Genomic DNA, 22,091 nt, shown 5'->3' on the forward strand with positions numbered 1-22,091 from the left:
TCCTTGAGCTTAAAGTTATACCTTGCTTATGGATGTACTTTTGCCATTTGATTACTTGTTAACATTCTATATAACTAACTGTCATGGTTACCCTTAGAATATTCCTATTTTTGGTTTTTCTTCCTGGGTTTGGAGGGGAAATTCTCTAAGCATATTTTTTTAAACAGTTCATATGTTATGGAGTTTTGATATATGTTTTGTATTGCATAAATAAAAAGAACTAAACAAAAAGAAAAAAAAGAATTTCTTCTGAAGGTGCAATAGATTTTCTCTTAAAATACCAAGTTGCTTTATTAAGATGGGACACCCAAAATGCTATTCCATATTACAAATATGGCCTGACAAAATCTTATATAGAGGAATGGTAATATTTGTCCTTCTATTCCTCATTTTAGTCATGCCAATCTGCACGCAACGTTTGCTACTTTTGATTGATTTTGTATACTAGCTTGGTTTATTATTATCATAGTCCCAGTTATGTTGAATGATTAGCTAACAAGGTTTGCAAAATTTAAAGTGTATGGTAGAGCACTTGTGGCTTCTCAGGTTTAATAGGTACTCAGTATTCACGTGCCTCCTATGTCCCAAAGAACTAGAAGTCCAGATCTATCTTCATGTTCTTGACTTTTTTTTTTCTAATTACTTCCAACCAAATGAAACTAGAAAGGATTATACAAAAGGAGTCAAGAACGTCTGTCTGTCCATAGACAAAACAAGTTCACGAAAATTTAACAGAATGAAATGAAACTTGGCATGTGAGAAAAAGCAATAGACAGACACATTTGAGTTTGAAAATGGACCAAATTGGACCAGGAGTCCCAGAGAAATGAGTCCCTCTCCCCCAAAATATGGTCCAATACATTCTTGTAGAAAAATGAATTACAGCTTCTCAAGCACAGAAATGTAGATGGAGTGAAATGTAGCAATTAGAAAATACGGCAAGACAGTTTAAAAAGTGGAATTTCCTACTCTTCCAAACCCCCAAACTGCTCCTACAACCTTCCTCCAAAAAACTACCCCCTTGCAAGTGCCTCATCCCAAAACACTACCCCTGTACAACTGTCCCACCTGCCCACAATCTGTCCAAAACTATCCCCTGCAAATGCCACACCATCCCACATATAACTCCATGCCAAGAAACACCCCTTGCAACTGCACCACCACCAAACTGCCCCCCTAAAACTACCTCCTGCAAACTTCCCCACTCCAAAAACTACTACTCAGCTGCCCACCCCATTGCAGAATGATGAAGTACGAGGCTCTGTGGTCTGTCTTGCTTCATTTTACTGTGTATACTTGCAGCTGCAACTGTAAGAATAAAGGAGGTTTGAGGAGAAGGGGTGGAGAGGAGAGAGATGGTGGAATATGGGAGAATAAAAGATGCTGGACCTTGGGGAGTGGCAGAGGAAAGAGAGAGTAGAGATGATGGAAACAGAAAGGAGGTAATATGGAGACAGAAGGGAAATGCTGGATAGTGGGGGAGGGGGGGCAGAGTCTCAAGGAGACTAGAGAAGGGGGCTAACTGGCAGACAGTGGAGCTAGGAGAAGGCGGCATCTGGTTAAAAGAAGAGTCTGATGCTGGAGCTGGAAAGAGGAGGCTGCAGTTGGAAGAATGGGGGCTAACTGGCAGATGGTGATGGAAGAAGGGGGCTGATCAGCAGATGCTAGGGAAAGGAGGTTGAGCTGGGAGAAGGGGTTGATTTTGGCAGAAAGGTCTAATGATGGGGCTGGGAGAGGGGGTTAGAAGCTGATGGGCACGAACTGGGTGAAGGGGTGAATGCTGGAAGGTAGCAGTAGGAGGGAAGCTAATGCGGGTAAGTGTGAAGGAAGAGCAGGAAAGTAATGGGGGAAGAGCAAAGCAAGACATAGTGGAAGGTGGAAATGGAGGAGCAGAAAATGGATGCTGAAGGCAGGAAGGAAGATAGGTAGAGTAAATGAATAAAGAGGTCAGTGGGCAAATGCTGGGGAACAGTGTATAAGGAAAGAGATAGAGAATGGATGCAAGGGATGTGGGTGGTCAATGAGCAAATGCTTGGGAAGGGTATATAAGGAAAGAGGTATAGAATGAATACAAGGGATGTAGGAGAGGCAGGGCTGTATAAGGGAAGAGGTGGAGAATGGATGCTTGGGATGTGGGAGAGGCACAGGCAATGGAAGCTGGACAATTAGGAAGAGGGCTATGGAAAGGGTGCTGACTGCTAAAGGGTCAGAGTTTACTAATAGCAGTCACCTGTGGGGCGCAAAAAGAAGGAAAAATAAAAGAGACCCTGGAAATGATGGTGGAACAGGATGACAGAGGAAATATCCTGGACATGGGAGGGAGGGACTAGGAAGACAGAAAGGATATAATGGAGGGTGGCAAAGAGAGAGAAAATTTAGATTGTAAGCTCCTTGAGCAGGGACTGTCCTTCTATGTTAAATTGTACAGCGCTGCGTAACCCTAGTAGCGCTTTAGAAATGTCAAGTAGTAGTAGTAAGGGTGAGAGTCATATCTTAGATATGGACTGGGGAAGATCAGGAATTTAGGTATGTAGGTTAAATGCTGCATTTGACTTGACTGGTCATCCAGAGCCCCTAGCCTTTTGGATAGTTCTCTGTGTGTCCCCCCCCCCCCCCCCCACCCCGCTCCCAAGTAATCTCAAACTAGACTGTTGTATTGCCCTTTCACATGACACCGGTTCCAATAACATCTGTCATCTACAAATCACCCAAAATGCTGCTGTAAAACTTATATCCAGAGTGTGAAAATATGACCATGTTAATCCCCTTTTACAAGAGGAACATTGGCTTCCAGTATCTCACTGAATCTTCTATAAAGTTCTCCTATTAACGCATAAGTTACGTCAATCCAGCACTCCCCTCTATCTATCTAAACAATGAATTCTTTACTCTTTTACCAGATCTCTATGCTCGTCACAGCAGAACCTCCTCAAATTCAAATCATTGACTAAGACTTGGTTTTTCCAACAAGTCTTCCCTTCTGGCTGAGTGCATTTAGGCTTTTCGTGATTGGCTGGCCCTATTCCCTTCAATTCTTCCCTCTCGGTAATCACGTCCTTCTTTTTATCTCTCTATTGTTGTGCACATGATTGTGGTATCCCTTTCGTATCCAACACTGTAGTTCCTTTCCCTCTTGTTTTTATGTTTTTAATATTATTGTACACCACTCTGAACTGCTAGTTAGCAAAGGTGGTATAGCACATTTGAATAAATAAGTGTTCCTCACATCTGTTTTGACTCCATTAGATACAAGGTCTATAGTGTAACCGGTCCATCTTTTTGGAATGCCCTTCTCTAATAACTCAGGTTGGAGCAATCAATAAACAATTTTAAATCTGGTCTAAAAACATTCCTGTTTTCAGATACATATATTCACTGATCACTGCCACATGTCCCACCGTTCAAGAATATTAACGCAGAAGAAGACCGTCCCACCTTCTTTTCAACCTAATCCCTCCCCCTTCTCATTTTCTCTCCTTTTAATTACTTCATTCTTTTATTTCTCCTGTCCTATTCTTTATTGTTGTTCCTTTCATTTTATTATATTTAATTTTAACCTTTTGTAAACTGATCTGCCAGGTTACCTCTTGGATGGTGTGAGGGAATCTATAGGATTTTTTTTTTTTGAGTCTGTGTTGGGAGCTTACTTCTAAGCTCCCAAACACAGACTCAAAAAGAAAAGAATGGCACACATCCTTGCAATACATCCAGCTGCAAATTATGCCAAAACATTTCACAGCACCCCCCGGTTATTCACAAAGGAAAATTATCAACATTAAGGAATCTTTCACGTGCTCATCTTCCAATGTGGTATATATCATTCAGTGTAAAAAATGCAATGAAGGCTGCTACATTGGAGAAACAAGTCAGATGCTAAAGAAGAGATTTAATTTACATAGACACAATATGGGGATAGTGTGTCAAATGTCCGAGTGGGTGCCCACCTGGGCGGCAGTGACCATCAAATGGTTTGGTTTGATATGACGGCTGAAGTGGAGGGCAGCCACTCAAAAATCAAAGTCCTGGATTTCAAGCGTGCTGACTTTAGTAAAATGGGGGAATACCTGAGGAAGGAGCTGATGGGATGGGAGGATGAACGAGAAGTGGAAGGACAGTGGTCCAAGCTGAAAGAAGCTATAAATAGGGCCACAAACCTTTATGTAAAGAGAGTAAATAAAAGCAAGAGAAAAAGGAAACCGATATGGTTCTCCAAGCAAGTGGCTGAGAAAATAAAGGCTAAAGAGATGGCGTTCCTGAAATACAGAAAGACTCAAGAAGAGGAACACAGGGAGGAATAACGGAGGAAACTGAAAGAAGACAAGAGAGAGATACGTCTGGCGAAAGCACAAGCGGAAGAACAAATGGCTAGAAATCTAAGGAGGGGTAACAAAACTTTCTTCATGTATATTAGTGAAAGGAGGAAGACTAAAAAGGGAATTGTGAGACTGAAATATGCTGAGAACCACTATATAGATGATGAAGAAGAAAAAGCAAATTTGCTAAATAGATACTTTTGTTCTGTTTTCACAGAAGAAAATCCTGGAGCAGGACCACAATGGACTGGCAAAAGTACATGTGAGAATGGAGTGGATATAGCACCGGTTCACAGAAGAGAGTGTGTATGAACAACTTAAAAATCTAAAAGTGGACAAAGCAGTGGGACCGGATGGGATCCACCCCAGGATATTGAGGGAGCTCAGAGAGGTTCTGGCGGGTCCTCTTAAAGATTTGTTTAATAAATCCTTGCAGACTGGAGAGGTTCCGTGGGATTGGAGAACGGCGGAGGTGGTCCCTCTTCACAAAAGTGGTGATAGGGAAGAAGCTGGAAATTACAGGCCGGTAAGCCTCACTTCAATTATTGGAAAAGTAATGGAAGCGATGCTGAAGGAAAGGATAGTAAATTTATTGGAAGCAAATAAGTTGCAAGATCCACGACAACATGGTTTTACCAAAGGGAAATCGTGCCAAACGAATTTCATTGAATTCTTTGACTGGGTGACCGGAGAATTAAATCAAGGACATGCTATGGATGTAATCTACTTAGATTTCAGTAAAGCTTTTGACACGGTTCCCCACAGGAGGCTCTTCAATAAACTAGACGGGCTGAAGATAGGACCCGAAGTGGTGAACTGGATTAGGAACTGGTTGATGGGCAGACGCCAGAGGGTGGTGGTAAATGGAGTTCGCTCGGAGAAGAGAAAGGTGAGTAGTGGAGTGCCTCAGGCAGTGGCGTAGCCACAGGTGGGCCTGGGTGGGCCAGGGCCCACCCACTTAGGGCTCAGGCCCATCCAACAGTAGCACATGGTAATGAAAATGCTGCTCTGCACAATACTGGCACCTTCGCATGCTCAGTTTTCAGCGCATGCCTGCTATAGACTACCAAGGTGGAGACTGGAGAGAAACGTTTTCCCACCAGCTGAGATATTTTTTTGATGTGGGGGTGAAGGAGAGAACATTTTGTGCCCACCCACTTTTTGCCTAGGCCCACCCAAAATCTGCTGTCTGGCTACGCCCCTGGCCTCAGGGATCGGTGCTGGGGCCGATTCTATTCAATATATTTGTGAGTGATATTGCCAAAGGGTTAGAAGGTAAAGTTTGCCTTTTTGCGGATGACACCAAGATTTGCAACAGAGTAGACACTACGGAGGGAGTGGAAAGCATGAAAAAAGATCTGCGGAAGCTAGAAGAATGGTCTAACGTTTGGCAATTAAAATTCAATGCGAAGAAATGCAAAGTGATGCACTTAGGGAGTAGAAATCCACGGGAGACGTATGTGTTAGGCGGTGAGAGTCTGATAGGTACGGACGGGGAGAGGGATCTTGGGGTGATAGTATCTGAGGACCTGAAGGCAACGAAACAGTGTGACAAGGCGGTGGCCATAGCTAGGAGGTTGCTAGGCTGTATAGAGAGAGGTGTGACCAGCAGAAGAAAAGAGGTTTTAATACCCCTGTATAAGACGTTGGTGAGGCCCCACCTGCAGTATTGTGTTCAGTTTTTGGAGGCCGTATCTTGTGAAGGATGTTAAAAAAATGGAAGCAGTGCAAAGAAAAGCTACGAGAATGGTATGGGATTTGCGTTACAAGACGTATGAGGAGAGACTTGTTGACCTGCACATGTATACCCTGGAGGAAAGGAGAAACAGGGGTGATATGATACAGACTTCAAATATTTGAAAGGTATGAATCCGCAAACGATCCTTTTCCGGAGATGGGAAGGCAGTAGAACGAGAGGATATGAAATGAGGTTGAAAAGGGGGCAGACTCAAGAAAAATGTCAGGAAGTATTATTTCACGGAGAGAGTGGTGGATGCTTGGAATGCCCTCCCGCGGGAGGTGGTGGAGAGGAAAATGGTAACGGAATTCAAACATGCGTGGGATAAACATAAAGGAATCCTGCTCAGAAGGAAGGAATCCCCAGAAGCTTAGCCGGTGGTGGGAGGCAGGGCTAGTGGTTGGGAGGTGGGGATAGTGCTGGGCAGACTTATACGGTCTGTGCCAGAGCTGATGGTGGGAGGCGGGGCTGGTGGTTGGGAGGCGTGGATATTGCTGGTCAGACTTATACGGTCTGTGCCCTGAAAAAGACAGGTACAAATCAAGGTAAGGTATACACAAAAAATGGCACATGTGAGTTTATCTTGTTGGGCAGACTGGGTGGACTGTGCAGGTCTTTTTCTGCCGTCATCTACTATGTTACTATGAGGCATATTTTCAAAGCACTTAGCCTTCCAAAGTTCCATAGAAACCTATGGAACTTTGAAAGACTAAGTGCTTTGAAAATATGCCTCTATGTTACTATGTTACATAGACACCATATGAAAAATGCTAGTACCACTAAGGATGTCATGCCTGTGGGGCAGCACTTTACAAAACCAGAACACTGTACCAGTGATTTCATGGTGAGAATCCTGAAAGGGAACTTTAAAACAATACAGGAACGTAAGACCTTTGAAGTCAGAATGATTAAATATTTTGACACCCACCAGACTTAACAAAGATCTGGGTTTTCTAGCCGATTATAAACCATAAAATTGTACTGCTTTGTCACCCTCCTGTCTCCATGCATATCTCCCTGTCCCTCATCCACCCGACTCTTTCTGTCTCTCACCTATCCACCCTCATCCTGTTAGACTGCCACTGAAATGCTTTGATGTTTCACTTATACATACTGTCATCTACCAAGATTTGCTTATTTCCGATATGACGAAGAAGGGCAACCTTCGAAAGCTAATCAAGAAATGTATTATGTCCAATAAAAAAAAGTATCATCTTATTTTATTTTCCATGTTTTATTTTGTTTTATTTCTATTGATTACCTTTAAAAGTGGACTAACACGGCTACCACACCTCTCTACTCAAAGATAGGCAGAAAAGTACAGAGGTTAGAAAGAGAAATATGAAAGAGATAGTGAACTTGATATCACTGTATAACTAGGCACAAATAAGCTAGCAAATGAGCAGCTATCCGTACTTCTATGAAGTCCTTTTGACCACAACAGGGAAATAGAAGTAACTGCCCTAGAAAAATAAAATAATGTATGGTTCATAAAAAAATGCACAGAAGATAGTTTTGCATATGCCTGTCACTGGGGATATACAAAGGAGGATAAGCATCTTTACAAGTGTGACAGGTTACATCTATCAGAGAAGAATACTGTTGTCCTTTTGAGAACTGTAATACAAGTAAGCAAGGTGAGGGGACACAGACTATTCTCTATTGCATAAAATACAGGTGAGAAAAGCAAAGTGGCTATGAGGAAAATTCAAAGAAAACAAGAGAAAATTCTTCTAAGACAGATGCCTGGAATAAGTTATTGACAGGGTTGTGAAAATCAACACTGTGACAAAACTTGGTGATAAAACAAAGACAGTAGCAGCCCTGGATCTTCTATGAGCCAAAGACAACATGGCCTGAAAGAACAACCAGCATAGCTGATCCAGCTCTGCACCCACAACCAATATAGAACATGTGCACAGGAAATAGTAGGGATAGGGTTGAGGGATAAGACAAATGAGAGAAGTTTGTGTTAGTTTAAGTATGGGAATTATATGCTCATTTACCCAAAACAGTAGGGAATAATAAGTAAGAAAACCAGGTAGACTATATCGGCCAACTGGCCTTTATCTGCCATAACTTGTTACTATAATATGTTACTTTAGATCTTGTATCCTGGTAAATTCAAGAATCTCACTATTCTTTCACTTAATGGTAACTTAAAAGTATGCATCACTAATGTTAGGCTAACTGACCAATACTTATTAGCCCCCTTCCTTATTCCTAATTTTGTGAATGGGGACAGCTTTTGTATTCAGTCCTCTGAAATCACCTAGGGATCAAAAATATGAACAGAAGTGTCACTGTAGCTTCAAGAACATCTCCAAACTCCCTTTATATCTGAGGATATATCTTATTTGAGCTCACTGCCTTTTAAACACGTAGGAAAAGCAAGCAAGGCATAGCTTGGGAATGTTATTCAATGTAAATTTGTAGGAGCAGCATAGGAGTGTGGAGGTGCAAGTTGGATGCCTTGGCTGTGGGTACATAGAGCATGTGTGCACATTTTGTATGAGTGTGTAGATTGTGGGTGGAGATGTATGGATTCCACCAGAGCTTTGCTTTGTTTTGATTACAAGACAAATGAGCTGCTCTGTTTCAATTGTAAGGTAAAGGGAAGTAGCTGCTTTGCACTAATTGTATCGTGCACAGCAATGATATAAAGTAACTACTTTTATGAATGTAAGGCACATGAGATCTGCATGAACTGTTGCCGAGTACACTGCCTAGATTGAACTGCTTCTAAGTGCATTGCCTTATTGAACTAAATGCCGATCTGCTCTAAAAGTACTGTGTACACTGAACTAAATTCTGCCGCCGTATTTTAAGTGTACTGTTCACAGGGACCCAGTTGTAGATACCGTGCCGTAAGTGCATCGCAAATATTGTACTTTATATTCTATATACTGCTGCTTTAGAAATTGTTGTAGTGTCTTATATGCTGATATGAACTAAATTCTGCCGCCATATTTTAAGTGTACTGTCCACAGGGACCCAGTCGTAGATACCGTGTCGCAGGTGCACCACGAATACTATACTTTATATTCTACATACTGCTGCTTTAGAAATTGCTGTAGTGTCTTAAATGCTGTATGAACCCCAGCAAAATACTCCTATCTACTGTCTCACCCTACTCATACACGCACATACAATCCACGATACAGATATCAACAACCTCATAACTTACAAATCGCACTCCACTCACTTACACATCATGCCCTTCCAAAAAAACAACAAAGACCTCGACAAACCTAATGCACATGGACACCAACAAGGGATATCAAAAAAAGAAGACACCAAACCCACACATCAAGAAAACAGACAACTGATAAAAATCACCACTAACCCAAACCCAAGGGAGCAATATCAATTATTACAAATAGGTTATACTAACGCCAGATCAATAATCAAAAAAAACACAATGATAACCGACTGGATAACAGCAGATCATCTTGACTTCCTTCTCATTAATGAAACCTGGATTCATGATGCTAAAGACCCAATAATCTTAGAGCTTTGTCCACCAGGGTACAAAATTACCCACTGGACAAGAGAAGGAAAAAGAGGCGGAGGTATAGCTATAATTTATAAATCCCAATTCACAGTTACAACAACAGCTGAATCTATCCTCCCCCAACTCGAAATAGCCTCAGTCAGAATCAACCATACCAACCTGCATGATCAACTAAACATAATCCTATTTTACAGACCCCCGGCTAAATGGCAAGATACTCAGATACACTTTACGGATTTCATATCAAATACCTGTCTTCCTTCCCAGAATATTCTCATAGCAGGAGATATCAACCTTCACCTTGAAGAAAACAACACAAACAATGTACACAAATGCAAGGAATTCCTCCAACTCTGGGAGATCCACTGGCCTAACATGCAACCCACTCACAAGAAAGGACACACACTAGACATCATAGTTCATAAATTTTCATCAGAAGCGATCCTCATAATCAAAGACACAAAATGGACAGCCACACCATGGTCAGACCACTACAAGGCAAACACTTCCCTCCTCTGGAAAACAAAAGAGACACAACAAAAAAAAGAAAAAAGAACCTATACTAAAAAGGGTTCCAATAAAAGGAGCTAAAGAGAGGACGGTAGAAAAATAGCCAGAAGGCACAAAGTATCTCTCAAAAACCGGGCAAGGAGAGGACAAAAAACAGCACTTCCTCCTCATGTGGAAAAAAGAGAACTGAAGAGACCATGTTAGCACGACGGCCGGGCAGGCACTTACGCATGCACAGTGGAGCACAGCTCACATTCCACAAAGTTCTCTTTTTTACTATGGCAAATACCAAATCGGGCAACGCAGATCGGCATAACCCAATTGTGAAAAGCCTACCGGTCCTCTGAAAATCACATTTATTTCCTCCATACCAAAGTTGGTGCATTTCAAATTCATCTTTGGAGAGTTATTGTGCTTACAGACAGATGGACACATCTCTTCTATAGTTCTAATATTCCAAATGTTGGAAAGCGAATAAAAGACAAGCATCAGGAACAAAGGCTTGGAGGAAATCAGTGCACATGCCAGGGAAAATGTTCCTAGAAAACTGTAGAATCCTCCATATTCACAGAAGATAGCATTACATGACTTAAATTACTTCACTACATTTTCCTGCCATCAGAGAATCAGATTCTAAAATTATAAGCGAACCCAAGAAGTTGATAGTGGTCACTTTTATCCTGACTCTAATGACAGCCGTGTATTAGGCTCACCTAAAAAACAAGAACATAAGGTCAGAAAAAAAGTAAAAATGAAGCAGTATGTCTCAAAAATAACTCAGCTGAGTTATTCAAGACTTTTTATCTATACACAAAGATGTTTAAAGAGTAAATACCAAAATAATGACTGACCTCTGCAAAACTTAGACATTAGCCAATCTGAAATGCCATGACCTTTGCCTATGATGCAAAAAGCATTACTTGACAAAAAGCAAAGACAATCAATGAAGACATTCAATGAACTGACCTCATGATTCATTAGAAACTCCTTATTGAAATGTGCAAGCTATTTTAGTAATTGTCAATCTGAAGTTGATATCGTAGCACTTCCAAACCCGAAAAAATATGGTTTATAATTTTCTTTTTTCTTGAACTAAATGAAAACAGTGCAACAACAGAAATTTACTGCTAAATGGATACATTAATATTTTTTCTGGTACATAAGCATTGCTATACTGGGACAGACTGAAAATCCTTCAAGCTTAGTAACCTGTTTCCAACAGTGGCCAATTCAGGTCACAAATAACTGGCAGGATCCCAAAAGAATAAATAGATCCTACGCTGCTTGTCCCAGGCATAAGCAATGGATTTTCCTTCTAAAGGCTTCTTGATTTTTCTTTGGAAGCCTAATTGTCCTCAGAGTAGAAATATTGGAAATGTGTTAAATGATGTCCGGTATTTGAAGGGGACTGATTTCAATACAGCACTGATGAATAAGCATACATGGAGACAGCTTGAATACATTTAATATGCAAACACAGTAAAAGGAAAAAAATGAACAAAACAAAATAGTTGAGAAAAGTGGTTATGAATATTAAGCCAATAGGTGAGTGCTAAGCACCCACTGTGCTGGATAATTGTTCAATCAATCAACAGCAGCAGCCCTCCCACTCATATTTGTAATTAAACTGTATATCCCCCCCCCCCCCCCCCCAAAAAAAAAATAAAAACTAAAAAAAAAAAAAAAATATATATATATATATATGTATATATATATATACACACACACACACACACAGTGCAATCCGCTTAAGTGCAAGGGTCTAGGACCAAAGAAATACATGCACTTGATATCTGATAAACATATGTACAGTACTGTTTACTATACTATTTAACATTTCTAGAGCGCTACAAAGTGTACGCAGCGCTGTACAAACACAGAAGAAAGACAGTCCCTGCTCAAAGAGCTTACAATCTCTTATAACTGTCTTATAATGTCTTATAACTTACAATGTCTTATAACTGACATTATACAGTCTCCGTTAACTGACGTTAGGCTTACTTGAAGTAATCAGTCATAGTCCTCTGTACACTCTTGTGTCTGTGAGTTCCATAGCCTACATCTGCCCTAGCACTGACATCCAGTGGCCTCCAGGTAGGCCCGCACGGTGTTGAGACTCCCCAGCGCTCTTGCAAAAGTGACAGGAGGTTATTGAATTTCATCAGCATGTGCCTCGCTGCTCATTTCATCATCTGTTTCATCATCAGCCATTGCCTGCGTGTAGGCGCATAACTCGACATCAGTGCTGTCGTCAGCTGTTTGTAGATCGTAATCAACAGCCACATAGTGATGAAACTCCTCTTCAGTAACACAGCCTGGGATGTCAATAGCCTGTTCATCTGACGCGTTTGCAACAGCTGCATCTGTTTCATTCCTCTCCACATCCCTAACAAAGCTTGCCCGCTTGTAGCAGTTCACAATGGTTGCCTGTGTAACATGATTCCAGGCTTCTTTCTGCATATGTAGGGAATCCAACAGTGATAGATTAAGAGCCAGTTCAACAGCACGTTTATCCTTGCCAGTCTGGTCATCCATAATGCTCATCAGATGACGTAACACAAGCACAGACCAGTATAAGAGGCTTGCCCAACCGTGACCTTCCCCTGGCTGCTGCCCCCACAAACGCAGGGGTGGCGCAGCGCTGCAGCCAGGCAGCTCTCCAACAGTCAATCCTTCCTTCCCGCTCTCAGCTCCCTGACCGGCAGCCCTTCTCCACCCCACCCCACCCCCCCCCACCCCCGCGCATGCGTGTGTTTTAACCCTTTTACTTTCCATGGCAGCGATGTCAGTGACGCAGAAGGCACTGTGGGCTCGCCTCCAGCTTCAGCTTCTCCCTTCCCTCTTCACACAGTGTCCCGCCCTCACGGAAACAGGAAATGCATCATCGCAGAAGGGGACACTGTGTGAAGAGGGAAGGGAGAAGCTGAAGCCGGAGGCGAGCCTGCAGTGCCTTCTTCTTCACTGACGTTGCTGCCACGGAGAGTAAAACGGTTAAACGCGTGGGGGGGCAGGAAGGAATGGCGAGGAGGGCTGTCGGGGAGCTGAGGGAGGGCAGGGAGAGTCGCTGGACATGGATGGGAGGGCAGTGCAGGGGGAGAGAACAGATCGCTGGACATGGTGAGAAGGTGAGGGCACGGGGAGAGAAGAGATCGCTGGAGAGGAAGGGAGGGCAGGGGAGAGAGGAGAATTGCTGGACATGGATGGAGGGAAAGGCAGGGGAGAGAGGAGAATTGCTGGACATGGGTGGAGGGGGCAGGGGAGAGAAGAAATTTGCTGCAGATGGATGGAGGACAGGGCAGAGGAGAATGGAGAGTTGCTGGACATGGATGGATAGAGGGGAGGGCAGGGGAAAGAGGAGAATTGCTGGACATGGATGGATGAATGGGGGCAGTGGAGAGAGGAAACTTGCTGGATACAGGTGAATGGAGGAGAGGGCAGGAGAGAATGGAGAGTTCCTGGACATGGATGGAGGGAAGGGCAGGGGAGAGAGGAGAATTGCTGGACATGGATGGATGAATGGGGGCAGGGAACAGAGGAAATTTGAAGAATATAGATGGATGGAGGATCGGGCAGGGGAGAATGGCAAGTTCCTGGACATGGATGGAGGGGAGAGAGGAGAATTGCTGGACATGGATGGATGGAGGGGGCAGGAGAGGAAATTTGCTGGATATGGATGGATGGAGAAGAGGGCAGGGGAGAATGGAGAGTTGATGGACATGGATAGATGGATGGAGAGGAGGGAAGAGAGGAGAAATGTTGGACAAGGATGGAGGGAAGGAAAGACAAAGGAAGGAGATGCACACGGACAGAGTGGAAGGGAGAGAGAAGAAATGCTTGACATGGATGGAGGGAAGGGAATACAGAGGAAGTAGATGCACATGGATGGAGGGGAGGGAAGTGAGGAGAAATGCTGGATATGGATGGAGAGGAAATTGCTGAATTTAAGGGCTGGATCAGAACACTTTGAGGGCAGATATTGAAACTGGAGAAAGGATAGGGACAGGGCTACAGATGGTAGACAGGACGCATAAGGACACAGAAGGATGGTGGACATGGTGAGAGAAAAAATATCAAATGGAAAGAAGACACTGCATAAAACCGAAGACACTGGGACCAAAGCTAATAGAAAAACTAAATGCTCAGATAGCAAAGGTAGAAATCATTTTTTTTATTCAGAATTTATTAATTGGAATATGTCAGCTTTTGGAAATGTGCATCTGTGATATTTTGCATGTAAGTTTCAATTTTTCTAGTATTGCTGCATGCTGAGTCTGACTTCTTGAGGCAACTTTCCAGTTCAGTATTTTGCCTTCATATCTGTTGTGTCATGTGCTTTTCATGTGTGATCAAGATGCAGTATTCTGCTAGTGTGCAGTATTTGTAGCCCTTTTTGGGTTTTTTTCACTAGGTTGTGTACTGGTGTTTTAGAGCCTGGTGTAATTATAGTGCTGCCTTTCCATGCATAAGGTTGTAGCTCGTCCTGGCCTTGGAATTAGTGCTGTTATGGTTTGGTAATGTTCAAGATGGTAGGAAGAACTGAAACAACCCAATTTTCAGCACCAAAGTCATCAGCGTCTTGTTTTTCATCATGCTGTTTCTTGAATTTTATGTTGTTCCTCTCCGTCCATCTTTCCAACCATCCAACAGTGGCTTTGAATTCAGTTAGTCCAAGACTTTCAAGCTAGCTGATTAGCTTTCTCCATAAGCAGTGGACCACTGACAGGAAAGTGTCTGCTCCTGACTTGAGAAAACCACCGAAGAAGAGCATCTTCTACCTCCTCAGCTTTTCCCGCACGTTTTCGTTTCCGGTGTGGATTTGTATTATTTTGCCAGTCTTCCAGAAGCTGGTCTTTCTGCTTCAAGATATGTGAAATTTGACTGGGATTGACACCATATTCATTAGGAATAGATGCTTGACTTTGTTTGTTTTCTAATTTTTTAAGAACTTCTATTCGTTCAGCCAGTGTTAAAGTCTTACAGTTGTGCGACGACAACTCCAGTGTGCACTCTAACAATATTCTTTCGCTTATTCTGCCTGTGGCAGTTAAAGGGGCGGTAAATTTGAAATCTCGTTGGTTGTCACGCGCCAATCGGCTTCCATATTCCATGTGCGTGCTTATATGGAGTCTTTCCTGCAGAGGGGCGGTCTTAAACCATGTATATAAGCGAATCTTGCACTTATCAGTGGTGCGGTAAACCGAAGTTTGTCCCCATAGAAACTGATGGCGCCAAAAGCGGGATCAAAGTACAGCATGCAGTTAGAGGATGCGCTTATCCGACGTGCAATATAAATATATATATAATAAAACTCACCCTCAACGTTCTTAAGACAACGTTCTGAAGTCACTCAGTCACTCACTGAAGGGTTCATGGATTCATGGTGGTGAAGCCACAACACTGACCATGTCTCTCTGCCCTGCCCTCGCATGACGGACCAATCAGAAAAAACACCCTCAACATTCTGAAACACAAAGGACCATCACAACACCGTTCCCAGGCAACACTAGGCAACGTAAGATGGACCAATCAAAGGAAACTACGTGACAATAAGGGAGGAGCATTCCCCAGCAGAATGGCTCATTATCTGTGCAGCACAGAACCACCGCTGGAACGAGAGAAGAATATTCCTGCTGTGGGTATGTGCAAAAATAGACCGGGGGAGGGGCAGGGAGAAATGTTTAAATGCCTAATGCCAGTACTGAAGAGTGCCAGAGGGCCTATAGCACAGACTATATTTGGGATCGCTTGACATGGAGTCAGAGGAGCCGGAAAACAACGTGCCCGTCACCATCTGGGACGTGGGTGAACAGGACAAGCTGCGGCCCAGCTGGAAGGATTACCCGTGACCCAGCCAGCAGCAAACAGCGACCAAGGAAGGGGGAGGAGTACTCCTGCCCTGCATAGGAATCGGTGGAGACTGGCTGCCAAACTAACGAAACAACCGCACACCGACGCACCACCTCCATCATTCGAAAGGCATCCACTCTTTCTTCAACAGAAATGCAAACTAATAATACAAAACAAACAAAGAATACATGGTTTCTCAGGCGGCTGCAGGTAACTCCCAACCCCCTTCCTCTTCCCCTTTTGCCGAAGCGGCCAAGGACTTGCCCAACCATCCCCAGCCTCAGGCAAGCTGTCTCCCACCTCGGGGATTCCCCGAGCACCCGGAAAAAGACGGCGCTGATTCCTGCAGCGCATAAGTGTTCCAGCATTCTCCTGCAGCCGGCCTGAAATGGACCAAACATACCGGATCACCCCCCGACGGCGCAAGACCGTGCTCTTCTCCCTTCCACCAACGTAAAACAACCATCCCCGTCCTCAGGCAAGCCATCACCCACCTCCAGGATGCCCAGAACCCCAGCCCAATGGAAAAAGATGGCGCTGCTTCCAACAGCACATTTCTCTTCCAGCATTCCCCTACAGCAGCCCTGAAACGGCCAAAAAATACCAACAGACAAAGAACGTGCTCCTCTACCTTCCGCCCATCTAAAACAACACTGCTGCCTCAGCACAACACAAAACAAAAACATGGAAAAAAAAAAAATACAACACTCAACAAAGGCTGCCCCCCCTACAACCACATTTACATTTCACCAACAGAAAGACCCCCTCCACAAACCTCCTTGACAAAACCACACACACACACAATACAACAGAAACACACCCTCAAAGCCACACACCAATCCAACCCACTTTGCCAGCACAGCACAGCACATCCCCCAACCCCCAAGCAAAAAAACAAAACAAAACAAAAAAAGACACACATCAACAACCTGCACACACACCGCACCCTCACACACTCACACAAAATAACTCTGACACATACACACACAAAAAAAACCACATGCTAGCGCCCGTTTCATTGGTTTCGGAAACGGGCATTTTTTACTAGTATATATATATATATATATATATATATATATATATATATATATATATATATATATATATATATATACACACATAGCCAAGAAAGATATGTCAAATCTCTCCACTCCAGATCAATAAGGGTCAGTCGCTGGCTCTCTGAAGCTTATAAACATACTACCTTTATGGCATATTCTGAATGTGAGAAGTGACTCACAGAATAACTCTTATTTTATGTTTTTGTTACTTTTAAAAAACTCAATTGAAGAAGGCATATTGCTCCCCGAGTCCATGGCATCCGCTTTCCTAAGAACACTTTGCTGTACAGTTCAAACTATTGATCAATAAAACTTGGTGCAGTCATATGCCACTGATCTCAATCATCATTAATGGGACAAAGTACTCCATGCCTCTGGTGATAGAAAAGCACAGCAAACCATCCAAACTAAAAATATACAATTAATAAAAACATTCATATATACCTAAAACAGCAAGGGGCATTAATCCCCCCTTTTTTTTCTTCCAGTTTGATTCTAAGCAGTGTTTCCAAAAGATCCTTGAAAAAAAATGTGTTTTAAGAATTTTACGAAAATGAGTGTAAGAATCATCAAGCCTAAGTTCTTTAGGAAGGCAGTTCCAAAGTGTTGGAGCCAGAAAAAAAAATGCAGATTTTCGAGTAGAGTCCCATCTAGCTTTATATGGTGGCGGAATTACCAATCTATTATTGAAGAGTCCGAGATGGCATACAGGGTATAATAAGATTAAACAGATATGAAGGGCTAGATACATAGAAAGCTTTATGTGTCAATGCTAAAATTTTAAATTTTATCCTAGATTCTATTGGAAGCCAGTGCAAATGGTATAGCAATGGGGTGATTCTATCATATTTTGAAGCTCTGCAAATAATACGAGCTGCTGTATTTTGAATTATCTGTAGTCGATTTAGATTAAGTTTTGATAGACCTACATAAACTATATTACAGTAGTCTAAACGTGATGTAATATATGCATGAGTTAGTGTGCATAATGATGATTTATTTAAGGAGTTAGGGCCTGTCATGTATATAAGCATAAGTTTTCATTAGATAATGGGTATGTTACCAAGTTACTACCCCCACCCGCGTGCTATGGCTACAATTTTGCTCACACCCACTTACTTCTCCTTTTTATTGTTTATCTGGATACAGCAGATGTCCTTAGTCATAGGCGTCTCTGTCTTAGTTGCTGACCAGCAACTTATCACAAGTTAGCATAGTATAGGCCAAATGTCAAACCACAGCCTTATAAACATATTTTTCAGAAAAGGCACATTATAGCTCTCTTGCAACTCTTAAGTCTGCTCCCAGCTCAAGAAAAGCAAAATAGCTATATTAAAATAAAAACTAAAAATACATATGGTTTGCACCTTTTCATGGCCTCTATGATATACAACAGATAGCAAAAAATTCACTGAAAGCACTGGATTCTCTGGATCAGTGGGTATGGGATGGCTCTGCCTCTCTTTTAATTAGTTTTGATGCTAAGAAGGCATTTGATCAGGTTTCATAGGATTTCCTTTATACTACTTTGACAATACGGTATAGATGGTAGATTTCTGTCTATGATCAAAGCGCTTTATTCTTCTCCACCTGTGCAACTCTTTGTTAATGGCTCCGAGTCTGTTTCCCAATTCTTCAGGGTAGGAGGTAGGGCTGTCCGCAATCCACATTGTTATTTGTATTCACCTTGGATCTGTTGTTAAGAGATATCTATAATACACCGGATATTCACAGCATTGTGGTGGGCCCTCTTTGCTTTAAGGCTGTGGCATTTGCAGATGATCTTTTAGTGCATATTTTAGAGCCTGAACAGTCAATTCCTACTTTGTTGGTCTTATTTCTTGAATACAGCAATTTTGCAGGTTTTATTTTGAATCTGCCTAAATCTGAATCTTTACCTTCTTCTGAAACCATAAAGGTGACCTAGGGTGTCCGGTTCCCTCTTAAGTGGGCAGATAATTCTTTCCGGTATTTGGGCATTCATTTAACAACTCAAGTTTCTACCTTATATTCTGCTTATGTGCCATCCATGCTGGAGGAAACATGGAGACTCCTGGCTGGTTGGAGGGACTTACTGCTTTCGCTGATGGGAAGGACTGGTTTACTCCATATGGTCGTCTTCCAGAAGTTGTTATACTTACTTCAGCCTTGCCACTCCATCTCCTAAAAATGGATTTGAGGCATCTCTCTGGTTTATTTACTAAATTATGTTGGATGGGTAAGAAATTGAAATTATGTTTTAATTTTTTATTGGGCAACTGGGGCCAAGGGGGTCTAGGAGTGTCACACATTAAGATTTATAATCACACATGTCTAATAGGAGTGCCACACTTTAAGCTTTAAATCACACGTGTCTAATAAGACATTTGGGGGACTGGCTGTTAGGAAAGCATAAATTTACTGCCCTTGAGCTCAAGACATCTTTTTTTGCTTCATATCAGTATGGCTCTCTGGTGCATTGTGCAAGTCCTCAGTCTCCTCTTAGACTTCGGTCTAATTTGTTACTCAGCTCAATGCACTTTGTTTGGGGGTCTTAATACATCTATTGGCCGGGGATCCTTCTGCTACAGATCAATTGTCCATCAGAGGGAGTCTGATTGTTGAACTGGGGCTGGATAGCCTGTTGTTTGTACAATGGGAGAGCAGGGGTATCCGGTTTTTCAAACACATTTTGCATGGGGAGGGCAGCTTACTCTCCTTTGAGGCTCTTCATCATCAAGAGGGGCTTCTGTGGGGCAACAGACTTGCTTACTGTCAACTCAGACACTATGTCCACTATTTGCAGTCTGCTCCATTTCAGCTTGGACTAGGGGTCAAATTTCAGGACTTTTTCCACATCATTTCCCTCCAGGGCCTTTCTACATCTGGGTTACATAAGGCTCTATTTAAGTTTGACGTGGGAAGGGATTTGACTCCAGTACATAGCAAATAGGAAGCAGATCTTTATCAGTCTTTGGATGCATGGGATCTCTGGGCTAACATCAGGGCTATTCCCCAGTTGATTTCAGAAGCGTAGCTCCGGAAGTGTTATTTTCAAGTGATCTATAGGGCTTATGTTTTGGCTGTCCAGCTGCTCAAAGCTGGAGGAGCACAGTCACCTGAGTGTGTTAAATGTCGCAGTGCTAAGGGCACTTTGGGGCATTATTTTTGGTCTTGTATTGAAAAACAACAATTCTGGGCTTTGGTGGTAAGATTCATGGTCTCTGGTCTGAGTGGAGTTAACATGGGTTGTGTGAAGCAGCTAGTTCTGGACCAGCAGGGGGCATTAGCTGCCAGTGATAGGGGAAAAAACCTTGTTACCGCGTAAATTATGCCTGGTAGCTTGAAAATGCGTTCTTCAATACTGGACATCTCTGCAGACCTGCCGTCTTTCCGGCACTGGAGAAATCAAGTTCATCAACTTGCCATATAGGAAGCAACAGCAGACAGGGGATCTTTGAAATGGAAGAAGACCTTTTAAATGGTGTGAGAAGTTTATCTGCATAGTTTGAGTCCGAGAGGGCGCAGACTCTTACTGAATTCCTTATAAGATGGTTTTTTTTTGTTTTGTTTGGGGAGGATTTTGGTTTCCGAATGCTGTGCTTAGATTGGGGGTGAAAAATTATAAAACTTTGACAGACTCTATCCTTTGTATGGAAAACTGGTTTTTCTATTAGAATTTTGTGTATTTTGCAGCTCATTGTTGTCATCAATAAAATTATTAAAACATAAACAGCGAAGCTGTGGGCTGTTCGGCAACATACTTTGGCTAAGTGGGAGGCAATTTGGGAGCCATTTGTAACACAATGCTCTTTTTAAGTTGGGTGTTTTGGTTGTGTTGAGGATGGGGAGTTTGTGTTGGGTTTTTTATTTTTATTTAAGGGTTTGATTTGAGTGTTGTTTATTGTAAAATTTAGAAAAAATAAGTTACTTTATGGTAGTTCAATGTTACACCTTTGCTGTTTTTGTTTTTACATTTGTATTTCATTGCACTCTTGTTTTCTGTATTCTCTTATCTAGTATAATAAAACTCACCCTCAACGTTCTGAAGACAACATTCTGAAGTCACTCAGTCACTCCCTAAAGGGTTCATCAGTTCATGGTGGTGAAGCCACAACACTGACCATGTCTCTCTGCCCCGCCCTCGCATGATGGACCAATCAGAAAAAAACACCCTCAACGTTCTGAAACACAAAGGACCATCACAAAACCGTTACCAGGTAACGCTAGGTGACGTAAGACGGACCTAACAGAGGAAACTACGTGGCAATAAGGGAGGAGCATTCACCAGCAGAACGGCTCATTATCTGTGCAGCACGGAGAGCACAGGACCACCGCTTGAACGAGAGAAGAATATTCCTGCTGTGGGTATGTGCAAAAATAGACCGGGGGGGGGGGGGGGGTGTTTAAATGCCTAATGCCGGTACTGAAGAGTGCTGGAGGGCCTATAGCACAGACTATATTTGGGTTCGCTTGACGTGGAGTCGGTGGAGCTGGAAAACAGCATGCCCCTCACCATCTGGGACGTGGGCGAACAGGACAAGCTGCGGCCCAGCTGGAAGAATTACCCATGACCCAGCCAGCAGCAAACAGCAACCAAGGAAGGGGGAGGAGTAGGGAAACACGCGGAGCGTGTTTCCCTACTCCTTCCCTGCCTAGGAATCGCAGGAGACTGGCTGCCAAACTAACGAAACAACCGCACACTGAAGCACCACCTCCATCATTCGAAAGGCAAACTAATAATACAAAACAAACAAAGAATACCGGGTTTCACACGCGGCTGCAGGTAACTCCCCACCCCCACCCCCTTCCTCTTCCCCTTTTGCCGAAGCGGCCAAAGACGTGCCCAACCATCCCCAGCCTCAGGCAATCCCACCTCAGGGATTCCCCGAGCACCCGGAAAAAGACGGCGCTGCTTCCCGCAGCGCATAAATGTTCCAGCATTCCCCTGCAGCCGGCCTGAAATGGACCAAACATACCGGATCACCCCCCGACGGCCCGAGACCGTGCTACTCTCCCTTCCGCCAACTTAAAACAACCATCCCCGTCCTCAGGCAAGCCGTCTCCCTCCTCCAGGATGCCCAGAACCCCAGCCCAACGGAAAAAGACGGCGCTGCTTCCCACAGCAC

General features: G+C 43.1%; 1 protein-coding gene across 1 annotated transcript in view; it reads right to left on the minus strand.

Moving 5' to 3' along the window:
- The window catches only part of KDM4C (lysine demethylase 4C), an 865,731-nt gene that overhangs the window by 530,238 nt on the left and 313,402 nt on the right, over positions 1 to 22,091 (minus strand). The gene's annotated exons all lie outside the window — the stretch shown is intronic.

Source organism: Microcaecilia unicolor, chromosome 2 (assembly GCF_901765095.1).
Source record: "Microcaecilia unicolor chromosome 2, aMicUni1.1, whole genome shotgun sequence".
Lineage (NCBI taxonomy): Eukaryota > Metazoa > Chordata > Amphibia > Gymnophiona > Siphonopidae > Microcaecilia > Microcaecilia unicolor.